Source organism: Sciurus carolinensis, chromosome 1, assembly GCF_902686445.1.
Source record: "Sciurus carolinensis chromosome 1, mSciCar1.2, whole genome shotgun sequence".
Classification (NCBI taxonomy): Eukaryota; Metazoa; Chordata; class Mammalia; order Rodentia; family Sciuridae; genus Sciurus; species Sciurus carolinensis.
Genome location: NC_062213.1, coordinates 119,777,498 through 119,792,749, shown reverse-complemented (window position 1 = coordinate 119,792,749; position 15,252 = coordinate 119,777,498). Strand labels below are relative to the sequence as shown.

At 36.3% G+C, this 15,252-nt stretch overlaps 1 non-coding gene across 1 annotated transcript; it reads left to right on the top strand.

Annotated features, from left to right (window-relative positions):
• Positions 1 to 14,889: 14,889 nt before the first annotated feature.
• On the top strand, positions 14,890 to 14,991 carry LOC124968813 (small nucleolar RNA U13). Its single transcript, XR_007105851.1, has one exon. It is a non-coding gene; the product is annotated as a small nucleolar RNA U13 (small nucleolar RNA).
• The last annotated feature ends 261 nt before the right edge of the window (positions 14,992 to 15,252 follow it).

Genomic DNA, 15,252 nt, shown 5'->3' with positions numbered 1-15,252 from the left:
GTAGGAACTAAGAGAATGTACTTCTTGTAAGTTGATTTATTTAGACATTTTAATCTAAATAAATTACTTATATTTACAGATTTAATTTATCATTTTTCTTAGAAGCATTTCAGACCCTGGGTATGGTAAAGACTAAATTGTTGGTGAACCTTACATGACTTATGATAACAAATTAATTCTTGTTAAAAATAGTCTCATACTTGTAACAGGCTTGAAAACGAAGATATCAACATATGCAATTTTTGGAAACTGGCATCCTTTTCTAACTTGGAAGTACATATAGGAGGAGTAAATATAGCCAAGTTCAAGGTCTGTAAAGTTCAAGCGAACAGGAGAACGCAAAATAAAAATAGAATATACAAGAAGATAAAGTGAAAGAAAAAAAAAGAAGGAAGGAAATGTATTCCAGAGAGGGGTTAGCATTGTTATAGTGAAGGCAAATGCATAGAAAAATAAGAAAATTTGACCTATTTATCTAAGAATGAACTCATATGCAATTATATAAAGAAAACAACTCTAAAGAGCTTACTAATATGTATGAAAATAATGATAGGCTATTTCTGCTCATATAAGTAGGTTTGTAATAAGTCTATATCTGATATTTACTAAATCAATTTTTAAATGAATAGATTTAAATAAATTTGTTAGTAACCAAACTTCTACATAGAGTAGAAGTAAAAACCATTTGTAGCTAATTTGGTTGGATGATATTCTATTTTCAGTGTGTTAAAAACTGGTTGAACAAAAAATAATGATCTACTGTACTAAATTAATCAATAAAAAATAAACTGGCAAATATATTTCAAATATGTAGTTCATAGTGAAGAAATTTTAGAATATAAGCAGAAAGCACTGAGAATAATTTTAAGGCCACCAGGTTAACTTTAGAGAAGAATAATTTCAGATTTATATCTTTCAGCCATCCACTAAAATGAACAATATAATTTAGGTGACAAAATTAGTACTTCCTGACATATTTGGTTTTATATTTTGATATTTGTTTTACTTTATGCCATCTCATTGCAGATGAGATGCAAAAATTGAGCCCTCTTCAATAGAAGGAAAAAAAATAATATTTCTTGAGATTTTTGTCATGACTTATGTCCTGTAGTCTCAAAATGCTTTTATAAGATTATAATATTCATCTGTGAAATGTGCCAACTATACTGTGCATGAAATCTTTTATTGGAGAAGATTTGACAAAACTCCAAATTCATGCAACCACATGAATTAACCCTCTATTGGAGATATGTTTGGATGCCATATTCACTTTCCACTTGAACTCAGAATCCCACCTTTGTCTGGTGTCATTCTCTTCAAAATTAAGAGTCACTAAAAGTCTAACCATGTCATAGTTTAGTTTCAATAATGTAGTTAAAGTTTTATTTTTTGCAACCATGTGCTGCCTTACTGTGTAGAAATGAAGTCTATAGCAGGATTGGTCTTGATTTTCTAGAAGTGAAGTGAGATCATACTGAGTCAGCCCCTCTCCCTTACCCCAGTCACTCTGCGTCAGCAGTCTGGTGTCCAAGATGACTGCTCATGTTGGGACACAGCATACATTTAGAGCAGGGGAAGCTTGGGCTTCAAGAGAAGTGAGGAGATTAGCCACAGGAAATGCTTCATGAAAACTCTGATTAAACCTGCAGGATTTGTGTTAATCATTTTTTCATTGTCATGTAGAAAATACCTGAGAAGTTGAACAGAGAGGAGAAAACATTTATCTAGGGCTCATGGGTTCAGAGGTCTCCATCCATATATGGTCTCAGTCCACAGATCCCTTTGTTCTGTGCCCAAGGTGAGGCAGCACATCATGACCTAAGGGTTCAGCAGAGGAAAGCTGACACTCGTGGTAGCCAGGAAGTAGAGAGACTGGGATGGGGAAGGAGCCCGGAGGAAGAACAACTCTTCCAGGGCACACCTCCAGTGACCCTCCCTCCTTCAGCCAAGCCCCACCTGCTTACAGTCACCACCCATACAGTCCATTCAAACTAGAATGGACTGATTAGATTAGGCCTCATAATCTCATCACTTCACCTCTGAATATTCCAGCATTAACACAGGAACTTCTGGGGACACCTAATATCCAGACCATAATTGGGTTAAAGGAGGACACTGAGAGTGACAACAGTAGTCATAAATATGCCATTACTCTTGTATATAGTAGTTATGTTTTAGAAACAGAAATAGAAATATTAATAAAGGCTAAAAACTTTTTAATCCTATAATCCACAATTTAAATTAATGAAATCTATTAGAAACTTATGTTGACCAATCCTTAAATTCTGTATCATAAATGTAGCCCTATCATTTTATTGTCTGTTCTTTATTCCTTTCTTTTATTCTTTCCTTAACTCTCCTCTGCCTTCACCTTCTCTCCTCTGTCCTCTTTCACCCTTTCTTTGTTTTTAAAAATGTTTTATTTGTTCTTTTTTGACCAATATCCTATTTTTTATTTGCTATTTTTAGATATACATATCAGTAGGGTGTATTTTCACATATTATACATACATGGAGTGATTTTGATCCCATTCTTGTGATTGAACATGATGTGGAGTTACACTGGTTGTGTACCAAATCACTAAAATTTGTGATGAAAAAGGAAATATCACCATGGAAATTACTGAAATATGATAATCAGAAACTACTTTGAAAATCTATACTCAAATAAAATAGAAAATCATGATGACATCAAGAAATCTCTAGAGAAATATGACCTATCCAAATTGAAACAGGAAGACATAGAAATTTTAAACAGATCAGTTTAAAGCAGTGAAACTGAAAAGGCCATCAAATGCCTACGAAGAAAGAAAAGCCCAAGACCAGATGGATTCTCAGCCAAGTTCTACCAGACTTTCAAAGAAGGACTTAGGCCAATCTTCCTCAAATTATTCCTTGAAATAGAAGAGGAAACCCTTCCAAACTCATTCTGTGAAGCTAGTATCACCCTGATACCAAAACCAGACAAAGACACATCAAGGAAAGAAAACTTCAGACCAATATCCCTCATAAACATAGATGCAAAAATTCTTAATAAAATCCTAGCAAATCACATACAAAAACATATTAAAAAGGTAGTGCACCACAATCAAGTGGGGTTCATTCCAGGGATGCAAGGTTGGTTCAACATACATAAATCAATAAATGTAACTCATCACATCAATAGACGTAAACATGAGAATCTTGTGATTATCTCAATAGATACAGAAAAGAACTCTTGACAAAATTCAGCATGCTTTCATGTTCAAAACACTGGAAAAACTAGGGATAGTAGGAATGTACCTCAACATCGTAAAAGCTATCTATGCTAAACCCAAGGTCAACATCATTCTAAATAGAGAAAAATCAAAAGCATTCCCTTTATCCTATTCTTGTCTCTCTCTCCTCCTTCCTCTTTCTCTGAATGGAAGCACTTTCCCCATTTGGTTTTGATAAAGTTGCATAGTGCCATGTAAGAGGCTACATGGTGTAGCTAGTCTGTGAGTTCCACTCATGTTACAGCCTCTTGGTTCAGTCCCGAGGTTTGGGCCCTTCTCTCATACAGCCTGTTGTCAGTTCTGAAATGCTATTCTTCAACTTCCTCAACCACAACATATACCTCATCCTTACTTTGGAGGTATAAATGGTGCTTATCACATTAGCAGGACATATTTTAACACGTGCAACTTCACAAATACACATTCTCCTTAAAAGCATTATCTGTCCCTAATTCTTTTTACTCTCCTTGTCTTGTTTTCTTGCTTATTTTTTCTCTGCCTATGATTGAGGCCACCTTCTGTCTCTCATTCTACTAGTGAAGTTCAAACAGCCATGTTCACTTAGAGGTTTTATAGGGGAGGATTGACAATATGTACCCCAGAGCAAAAGCACCTGGCTTCAAGTACTGGTTCCATCACTTATCATTGTGTGACCTTGAACAAGTTATGGTTGTTGCCATGAAATCAGCTGTAAAACATTTAGGACAATGTTTGGCACATAGTAGCAAGGCTTCTATACATATGTATGACATAACAAAATTTAATACCCCAATAAGCCTGTGACCTATGAAAGTATAGTTCAAATACAATTCCATGGAGTCTGGATTCAATGGGCAAATCTCCGAAACACAACATAGAACAGGCAGGGCCTGGGGCACTGTGCAAGGACCAAGTTCTGGAGCGGAGCTTATGTGTGGTGGGTGAAGCAGCCTACTCCAAGAGTTACAGAATATGTGACAATGGGCATCGAAAAGCAGTGTGGGGAAAACATAGAATCTGGAACTAAACAGAAAATATAAGAGTCATTCTGAAATGGACTGGTATGGAGGGAATTAGCCACAGACAAACTAAAAATAACACAAGAGAGCTTAGGTGAAACTTAGGGATACTGCTTGAGACTTCAGCCTTGTTCATTGATGAGGAGGTGGTTGGAACGGACCCTGGGTATGTTCAGACAGAATCAGAGTTCTTTATAGCATTTCAACTCTAATATCACTGTTAATTAGCCACAAGACCATAGCAATACAATAACCATCCTATGACCCAATTCTATTATCCTTGAGATCTCTTCCAAATGCCATGCAATTCATTCTTTCAACAAACATGCATGGAGTGAAATCAGGCACTAAGCTGAGCACTAGGAATACTGCAAAGATCAGGGTAAACATTGTCCCACTTCCTCAAGACTATGGTCTAATGGGGGAGATCAAACTTCACAGAGTCTATGATGGAGGAGCTGCCCTAGCCCAAGGTCAGGAAAATCTCCCAAGAGGAAATGACATTTAAGCTAAGAATTGGAGAATGGTAGCATTCAGAACAATAAAGTGTCTTTAGGTAGGAAGAGCAGCAAATATAAAAGTCCTCAGATAGAAAGATCTTGGAACATTCCAAGAACTGAAAGGAAGCCAGGAATGAAGGATCAGTGAGGACTAAAAGCTGTGGAAAGAAGTGAGACTGGGAAGTAGTGGTATCTTCAGAGGTACCCTTTTTTTTTTTTTGCAGTACTGGGGATAGAACTCAGGGCCTTGTGCTTGCAAGGCAAACACCCTACCAACTGAGCTATCTCCCCAGTCCCAGAGGTACCCTTAACTCCCAAAGTCACAGAAACATAAACACTTTGTCAATTCAGTGTCTTCACTGTTTAAACATAGCTTCTAGAGAGGTCTCCTGACTACTTTCCAGATCACTGTCCTAATAAAACTCTAGAAACACCAGAATTAATGGACTCATAGACTCCAAGTATTTCATGAGCAGTCATGAAAAGGTTTTAAGCAATGATATGAAGATATCAGGTTTCCGCCTATCATGTTAGCTGCTCTGTAGAGAATACACTGGAAGGGTAATAAGACTAGCAGTAATATAGACTAGGTGATGGAAGTGCAGCTGGAGAGCAATAGATCATTAAACAAACTCAAAAAGTAAAAGAATACGGCATTGGATATGGGGGATATAGATGATTTTCAAATATCTTCTGAAACTCCTACAAAATAAAGATTTGTATTTTATGAAATGGTTAATTTATATTCATATTAATTCATTCCACGAACCCTTTGAGTGCCTAATGTATCTAAGTCATCAACTGATAATTGTTGGCCAAACTTAAAAGTAGTAGATACTAAACTATTGTGAGTTTAGCATCAGAAATGTGGACACCAGGGAAAACACTAAGGAGTTCTATAACTTAGGGCCAAAGGGAAGAAGAAGAAAAAAGCATTGTCTATCTACTTTACCAATCTGACTAGGGATTAGAATGGTAAGCTGCAGATGAATAGCCTGTACCAGACTGTTCCTGCTACAGAAATATCCTAAAATAAAACATGATTTCTTAAAATAAAAATTTTTAGAAAGGTCAGGGACTTAAACTTTGGTCTCATTAATATCCAGATCTCACCAAATGAGTTAGTCATGCTGAGGACTGATTGATGACTGATGTCAACTTGGATTCATTTCCATTTTAGTGAGCAAGACTTAGCAACATTTTACTTCATGTTGACTGTCAAATGAAAAATTAATTTTTAAAAGGAAATATTAAAATTAATGTCTTTAACATCTGACTATCAAAAAGGAAATTCAAATTTCCAACATAAACCAAAAATATCAGGCTTGTCCTGGGATCAGTTCCAAATTGTGAGTCTGTGATAACCTTCCAAATGATCCTGTTTCTTCCAAGTTGATTCCAAGGGCCTGCTAAGTCTGTAAGGGATGGGGCCAGTGTCCAGCAGGTTGGACATCTGGCAGAAGCAAACTGAGATCAGCTGTGGCAAATGGGAGCCATATAACCCTGCCTAGACTTCATCACTGTGACATGTCTGCTCCATCATGCCCCTTGTGCAACACAGGAGTGGCTAATGACAGAGGCCAGATAATGCTATGACTGAGTCATTCTATGCCCTGGTTTTCTGCTACCTCTTCCATGAGAAATGGTGTCTCTTGAATGTTAGTATGTGATACAAAGATCTTGAGGCTTCATACCCACTCCCTTGGGTTATTCATATGCCTCTTCTTCAGACTCCCTTATCCCTGATCTTCAAGTATTTCTCTTTCTAGGCACCTAAATATTCAGCTAAACCATTCACATTACTCATGAATGTATGTGTATTTTCATTTTGAGCACCCCTCCTCCTGCACAAAGAGAAGTATGTTTTGCTCATTGGAAGGATATCCCCTTGTTGCTGAATTTTAGGGCTACCCCAATGGAGCACCAGCACAGCAGCAGTCCTGTTTAGAGTCCATGTTGAGCCAATCGTCTATAAAATGAGTTTGGCTATTTTTTTTTTCTTCCACTAGCTGTTGTAAAGGGAACCCCTGCCCTTGTAGCTATAGATGTAAGTTAAAGGTGAGGACCCTTGCAACAGGGTTTGATGATATCTGGTTCTGGGACACTTGTTCATGCACCTACTTGTGTTCCCAAATCCATAATGATACTCGCTTCCAGATATTCCATTTCAGTCTTACAAAGAATTGTTGCCAGGCCCACCTACTGTTAGGACTTGGTGGATCTGACAAAGCTCAATTCAGGATACGCAGCTCCTGCCACACGATTACTTGTTACCTTTTGATCAGATCCTCTGTCTCTACTAAGTATGCCTGGTAGCACGCCAGGAACTCTTTTCCAAATGGTGGACTTGATCCAGAACCCTAGGGTTCTCCATAATGATTCTTCTAGCATTAGTGGAATTAGCCATTCAGAATGACCTAAAGGAATATTTTACAAACATGTCTTTCAAGCCAAAGGATGAACAGAGGAAACTTTTTCAATGAATGGATAAATCACTAACCTTGTATTTTATACTTATGTAGGAGCTAACCACTTTACAATTAGTAGTGTTTCAACGCCTGGATATTACTAGCTAACACTGAATTTTAACTTTTGTGCAAGCTCATTTTACATAGCTGTCTAATAAGATATTCTTCTCTTATGTTTTCTGATTTTTCAGATTCTATCCCCCCCCACCACCATTATAAATATTTAAAAAGAAGGGATCTGCAGGTATAGTTTTCTCTTGATTTTTATGCTTTAACACTTGGAAATTGTTATTTTGTATTTAATGTAGTGATTGTCATGACAATTCCAAGTTAATGATTACTTGGTATTCTTTTCTTTCCATATATCTATGGAACATATGTTGTCTATGACAACAGAACAAGGAATAGAAACCATGGCATTTTAACATTGCTGGCACTTATGATAAGGACCTATGGGGCAAACTTTTGTAAAAGAGGTCATAGGCTTAACTAAATTGTTGGGTTTTTATAGAATTTAGGCTATATATCTATTCCAGAAATTTGTAGGCAATAATCAGTGTGTCAATAAGGTTTAAACTGGCATGGCTGTACTCTAGGTTTGTAATTTCAGAGTTATTTTGTACAATTTGATAGAATTTCAGTGATTAAGTACTGACTGATCTCCGTTCAGGTATGGTAGTCAAGAGCTCCCTAAATGCTCTCTGGGAATTCTTTTAGGAAGAAATGAGAAAACTTTTCTTGTAAGTAGACTTCAAGAAAAGATGATTTTTCTAGTAACAAATACAAGAGTTCAAAACTGCAGCATAAAAAGTTTCTTGTTACATGATGATGCTGAAATTCTACTCTGCACTCATTTCTCTGTGCATAGGTTAGAGCATGGAAAGATATATAGTATTTATGTATTTAAACAAAATCTCCAAAGAAGTAAATTTTCCTTCAAGAAAAGATTTCTTGATGAGGTTATTTATATTCTTGGTATAAAGTGTTTTGATTTCTTTATAAATTCTGGAGATTCGTGCTCTATCTGAAGTGCATGATGGGCTAAGGAACTAAGCAGACACTTCACAGAAGATTTATAAGCAATCAAAAGATATATGAAAAAATGTTTAACAGCTCTAGTAATAAGAGAAATGCAAATCAAAACCACCCTAAGATTCCATCTCACCCCAATTAGGATGGTTATTATCAAGAATACACACAACAACAGGTGTTAGTGAGTATGTGGGGAAAAAGGTACACTCACACATTGCTGGTGGGATTGCATATTGGTGCAGCCACTCTGGAAAGCAGTATGGAGAATCCTTAGAAAACCTGGAATGGAACCACCATTTGACCCAGCTATCCCACTCCTTGGCCTATACCCAAAGGCCTTAAAATCAGCATACTACAGTGATGCAGCCACATCAATGTTCTTAGCTGCTCAATTCACAATAGCTAGATTATGGAACCAACATAGATGCCCTTCAATAGATGAACAGATAAAGAAACTGTGGTATATATCACAATGGAATATTATTCAGCCATAAAGAAGAATAAAATTATGGCATTTTCAGGTAAATGGATGGAGTTAGAGAATATTATGCTAAGTAAAGTAAACCAATTCCAAAAAACCAAAGGCCGAATATTTTCTCTGAAAAGTGGATGATGATACATAGCAGAGAAGGGGTTAGGGGGTAAGGGAAGAATGGGGGCAGGATGGATTGTGTAGAGGGAAAGGAGGGGTGGGGAGGGGGCAGGGGGAAGGAAAGATAATGGAATGAGACAAATATCATTGCCCTATGTGCATGTATGATTGCATAAACAGTGTGAGTCTACTTTGTGTACTACCAGAGAAATAAAAAATTGTACCCCATTTGTGTACAATGAATGAAAAAAAGAAAGAAAGAAAGAAAGAAAGAAAGGATTTCTTTAAGAAGTAAGCATTTGGTACTAAACTATTAGCAAGTTCACTAACTTATAAAGCAGCTCTCTTGATTTCTCAAGAGGATACTTAACGACCTTCTCATGTCACTTAGTCATCGGTCATTTCTCCTTTTTTTCCCCCCTCTTCAATTACTGTCAATAGAGGCATGGATTTAGTAGATACTATGAAGTTTGTTAGGTAAATAGATGTCTTATTTTCATCAGTAATATCATGGGTCCTAAAATAAATTTTAGGCGATAAAGTGTCTCTGGAAAATATTCCAAGGACATAAAAAAATTCTGTTATTGACTTTGTGTAGAAAACTATGACATTTCTATCTTCTATTTTCCGCGGTGGTTGGCAATACAAATTTTCAAAAGCACAAAACAAAAAAAATATTGTTTAATGAATACAAATTAGTAAGCTTTGTTATTATATTAAAATCACTGCAAAAGTTACTTTAGCACCTATCACCTGCTCATTACCAACTGCAGAAGATCAATTTGTTAAATAGTTTATGGATAACAAAGCAAGGAAACATTCCTTAACTTAAATTTCATATTCTAATATAAAATGAAGATAATGTCTAATACATAGCTGAATACATAACAATGATACTTGGTAGATACCTTTTAATAAATTGATTAAATAATTCACCAATTAATGAACATTATTTCAAATTTTCTCAATTTTAACGCTTCATTTCTTTACACTATCTAAAGACCTGCCTAGCAAGGGAATACCATAGATTTAGATAATATTGGAGTTGTAGGCAGTGCAATGGTGTAATCCAGTATGTTTGTAAAGGGAATGCAGAGAAGAGATCAGAAGGAAGGCAGGCCAGAGGCAAAGCAACCATTTATGAGTCTATTCAAGATGAAAGAAACCTTGAACTATAGGATGGTAATAATATTCCAGAGGAGCAATAAAGGGTATATGTGTGGGGATGGGGGTGTTAGAAGATATGGTGTTTGTGGAAACTACCAGAAAAATGAAATTGGCAATGCATCCCATAAATCTAGCTTAGGTACCACTGTGGAGAAAAATAATATTGACCAAGATGGACACAACAGGAAGATGTTTCAGGAAATACAGGTATGAGCCCCTTTTGAGATATTAAAATAGAAATCTGAAATGGAACTGCGAAATGAAGGTCTAGAACTCAGAAGGCATTATAACCAAAGGGATAGAGAATGAGGGAGTAGTGTTAAATGAAATAAGATAATCAACATGTGTGGTATTGCAAGAGATGAGGCCCCAAGGATAGGGCCACATATAGGGATGTGTACCTGTATTTATAGTAAATGGATTTCTTGTAAACAACACATAGTTGGGTCTAAGTTTTTGATTCACTGTAACAAATCTTGCTTAAACTTATGTATTTAGACCATTGATGTTTAAAATGATTATTGATAATATCCACCATATTTGCTTTGTTTTCCATATGTTATTTACTTTGTTTTGATTTTTATTTTCAAATCTTTTTCTGTTCTTTGTGGTTTTATGGAGCATTTTATGAGTCTATTTTCTCTCTTATCTCAGCATATCAATTGCATTTCTTTTCTTAATTTTTTGGTGGTTATCTTGGAGTTTATAATATATTTTAAAATGATAAATGTACAACTAATCCAAGTCCAGTTTCAAATAATAATATACCTTTTCATGGGTAGTACAATGTAATAACTTGTATCTATCATTGCTGTCATTAATTTCATTTAAATATAAGAATATATATACATAAATAATATATATCATAAATAAGCATTGAAAATATTGTTGGTATTATATCAACGTGTTATCTGTTATGTCATTTTAAAATAAGAAAAATAAATATTTTTATTTTACCTTTACTTATGCTTTCTCTGATGTTTTTCTTTTATGTGGATCCAAGTTTCTAACATATCATTTTCTTTCTGAAGAATTTCTTTCAACATTGCTTGCAAGATCATCTGCTGGCTACAAATTCTCTCAATTTTTGTTCGCCTGAGAAAGTCTTTTTCAGTGAAATTTCTTTTTCACTTTTGAAGGGTAACCTCACGGGATATAGAACTCTAGGTTAGGGTTTATTTATTTATTTTTGTATTCTCTCTCAACACTATATCACTCCACTCCTTTTTTGCCTGGATTCTAAGAAATGAGACATAATTATTGTCTTCCCTTCTCTATAGAGAAGTTTTTTTCCTCTGACTTCTTTCAAAATTTTTCTCTATCCTTGATCTTTTACAGTTTGAATATGATATAACTAAGCAAAGGTTTTTGTTAGTGGTAGTGGTGATTGTTCTGGGATTTATTCAAGTGTCACATTCTGAGTTTCCTGGATCTGTGATTTGTCTGACATTAGTTTGGGGAAATTCTCAGTCATTATGACTTCAAATATTTCTTCTGTTTTCTCTCTTTATTTTATTTTCCTTTGGTGTTTCCATTATGTACCTGTAACACCTTTTGTTATTCCACAGTTCTTTATTTATTTATTTTTTTTTACATAGGGTAATGTTTGATTCATTCTGTTATTTTTTTCCCTTCCCCCCACCCCTCCCACCCCTCTTTTCCCTCTATACAGTCCTTCCTTCCTCCATTCTTGCCCCCTCCCTAAACCTAACTCTAACCCTAACACTAACTCTTCCCACCCCCCATTATATGTCCTCATCCACTTATTAGCGATATCATTCTTCCTTTGGTTTTTTGAGATTGGCTTATCTCACTTAGCATGATATTCTCCAGTTTCATCCATTTGCCTGCAAATGTCATAATTTTATCATTCTTTATGGCAGAGTAATATTCCATTGTATATATATACCACAGTTTCTTTATCCATTCATCAATTGAAGGACATCTAGGTTGGTTCCACAATCTGGCTATTGTGAACTGAGCAGCTATGAACATTGATGTGGCTGTATCTCTGTAATATGCTGATTTTAAGTCCTTTGGGTATAGGCCAAGGAGTGGGATAGCTGGGTCAAATGGTGGTTCCATTCCAAGTTTTCTAAGGAGTCTCCATACTGCTTTCCAGAGTGGCTGCACTAATTTGCAGCCCCACCAGCAATGTATGAGTGTTCCTTTCTCCCCACATCCTCGCCAACACCTGTTGTTGCTTGTATTCTTGATAATCGCCATTCTAATTGGGGTGAGATGGTATCTTAGGGTGGTTTTGATTTGCATTTCTCTTATTACTAGAGATGTTGAACATTTTTCCATATGTTTGTTGATTGCTTGTAGATCTTCTTCTGTGAAGTGTCTATTCATTTCCTTAGCCCATTTGTCGATTGGATTATTTGCATTCTTGGTGTAGAGTTTTTTGAGTTCTTTATAGATTCTGGAGATTAGTGCTCTATCTGAAGTATGATTGGCAAAGATTTTCTCCCACTCTGTAGGCTCTTTCTTCGCATTGCTGATAGTTTCCTTTGCTGAGAGAAAGCTTTTTAGTTTGAATCTATCCCAGTTGTTGATTCTTGCTTTTATTTCTTGTGCTATGGGATTCCTGTTGAGGAAGTCTGGTCCTAAGCCGACATGTTGAAGCTCTGGACCTACTTTTTCTTCTATAAGATGCAAGGTCTCTGGTCTGATTCCGAGATCCTTAATCCATTTTGAGTTTAGTTTTGTGCATGGTGAGAGATATGGGTTTAGTTTCATTCTGTTGCATATGGATTTCCAATTCTCCCAGCACCATTTGTTGAAGAGGCTATCTTTTCTCCATTGCATATTTTTGGCCCCTTTGTCTAGTATGAGAAAATTGTATTTATTTGGGTTTGTGTCCGTGTCCTCTGTTCTGTACCATTGATCCACCTTTCTATTTTGGTACCAATACCATGCCGTTTTTGTTACTATTGCTTTGTAGTAGAGTTGAAGATCTGGTATTGCGATACCCCTGCTTCACTCTTTCTGCCAAGGATTGCTTTAGCTATTCTGGGTTTTTTATTCTTCCAGATGAATTTCATAACTTCTTGCTCTATATACTCCATTACTTTCTTTTTTGTCTTTTTCTCTTTGCTTTTCCATTTGAAAGTTTTTATTGACATACCTCCAAGATCAGAGAGTCTTTCCTCATCAGTGTTGGGTCTATAATGAGTCCATCAAAGGCATTCTTGACTCTGTCACAGTGGTTCTGATCCCTAACAATTTTTTAAATCTTTCTTAGAATTTCAACCTCTCTGCTTATCTTGCTCATTTGTTCTTGTGTGTTATCCATTTCCTTAGTATCTTAATCAAAACCCTTAGTATCTTAATTCAAAATAGCTGTTTTGAATTCCCTCAGTTGATTCCTACTTCTGTGCCATAAATAAATCTGGTCTTGTGTTTGTTCTATCTTCAGACTCTGATTTTTGCTTTTTGGAATGCTTTGTCATATTTTTTTTTTGACAACTCAACATAAATTGGGCAAAAGGAACAGTGGTAAATTTATTTTTAGTAGTATGGTATAGGGTGAGGGGGAAGGGAAATACCCTGTAGTCCTGTGGTTAGGGCTTGGTCCTTTATCAAACCTATGCCACCGAACTGGTTTCCAAGTGTTTCTTCACGTCCCTCCCCCCCGGGTCTTAGGTGTAACAGGATATATGATTGGGCTGGACTTGGGTGCTTCTCTTCCCTCGTGTTACTCAGGATCTGCAGGGAGGGGAATAATTTAGGCACTGGTAAAATGCAGGACTTGTTGAGAACAGAATGCTCTGGCATATTTCAAAAGGTTATGTTTCCCCTCTCCCTTTCAGAACAATGAGGGGATGCTTTTTGTTTTTCAGTATTCACTATGAGAACTTGGTTGAGCCTCTGTAGGCAAAATTCACAGAAGTGTGGGTACCTGCCCCCACGACTGTGTCCTCCTGGGGTTTTTAACTCTCAGACTCATCCACACTGAGCCTCAAGCAATTGGTCAATTAGTTTAGGTTTTTCTGTGCCAGCACTAGTTCCCATAGAGGTTTATGCTCATGGGTTTCTGCTTCAGTAAATTGTGATTCTCTGAATTTGTCTTTCTTTCTAATTTTGGAGCAATATTTTTTCCCTGTGACCTCACTTTTCTGGCAGATCTAAAAAGACGGGTGGATTTTTCAGTTTGTTCAACTTAATTTGTTGTAGGATGGGTTGATGATTTCAAGTTCCTTACATGCCAGACCAGAATTTGAAGTCTCTCTTTTTGTACTATTTTCTTAAAATTTTACCTAGTCTCTTGCTTTGGCTCTTGCTATTGCTCTGTATTATACCAAAAGCCATAATTCCATGGAGTAGGCTGGCTCAAGAGAGTGAAGCTTTACAGTTTTAGAGAAGCAGAGAAGCCGAGATCAAAAAGAGAAAAACGATCCTGGGCTTGATTATTCCTTGTCATCTTTGGTAGTTTGATTTTGTAAATATCTCTCTCTCTCTCTCTCTCTCTCTCTCTCTCTCTCTCTCTCTCTTCAAGCTACTTTCAAACAAAGAGTTCCAATTAATATGGTCTCTATATTATCATATAATAAAAATGTTAAGGATGACAGTTGGGTGTGGTGGTACATGCCTGTAATCCCAGGGACTTGGAAAGCTCAGGCAAGAGATTGCAAGTTTGAGGTCAGCCTCAGCAACTTAGAGACCCTGTCTCAATATAAAGAGCAAAAAGGACTGAGGATGTATGAGGATGTAGCCTCGGGGTAAAGTGCCTCTGAGTTCAATCCCCACTACCAAAATTATTTAATTAATTCATTAAATTAAATAAGGATGCGAATACAACTGAAAAACAACTTATTTCTAGTATTTGTAAATTGATTTAAGTTTATACAGATCTCATTTAAACAACGTCAGATCCTTTTGTGGTTCCTAAGTGTGATGATTGAGTTTTCATATTATTGTGAAAAGTGCCTCTCTCAAACTTTGTTTTGCTGTTAACACACTATCTGTCTGATGTGAACTTCGGTAAAAAACAATAAAAAATAATGTCAGTCTTCTGCCTAAAATTTCCTCTGACACTCCTTAACTTAAATAGTAACCTGACTCCAGCCAGTTTTTTCAGTGTGTCTTTATTCCCTTCCTCATGCCCTCAAATGAGCCCCACTAGACGTCTTCATGTTTCTCAAATATGCCATCAATGTTACCATCATTGTTAAAATAGTTACCTGAAATAGACATGTAATACTCTCCAAACTGTCGGGGTTGCGTACGGACCCC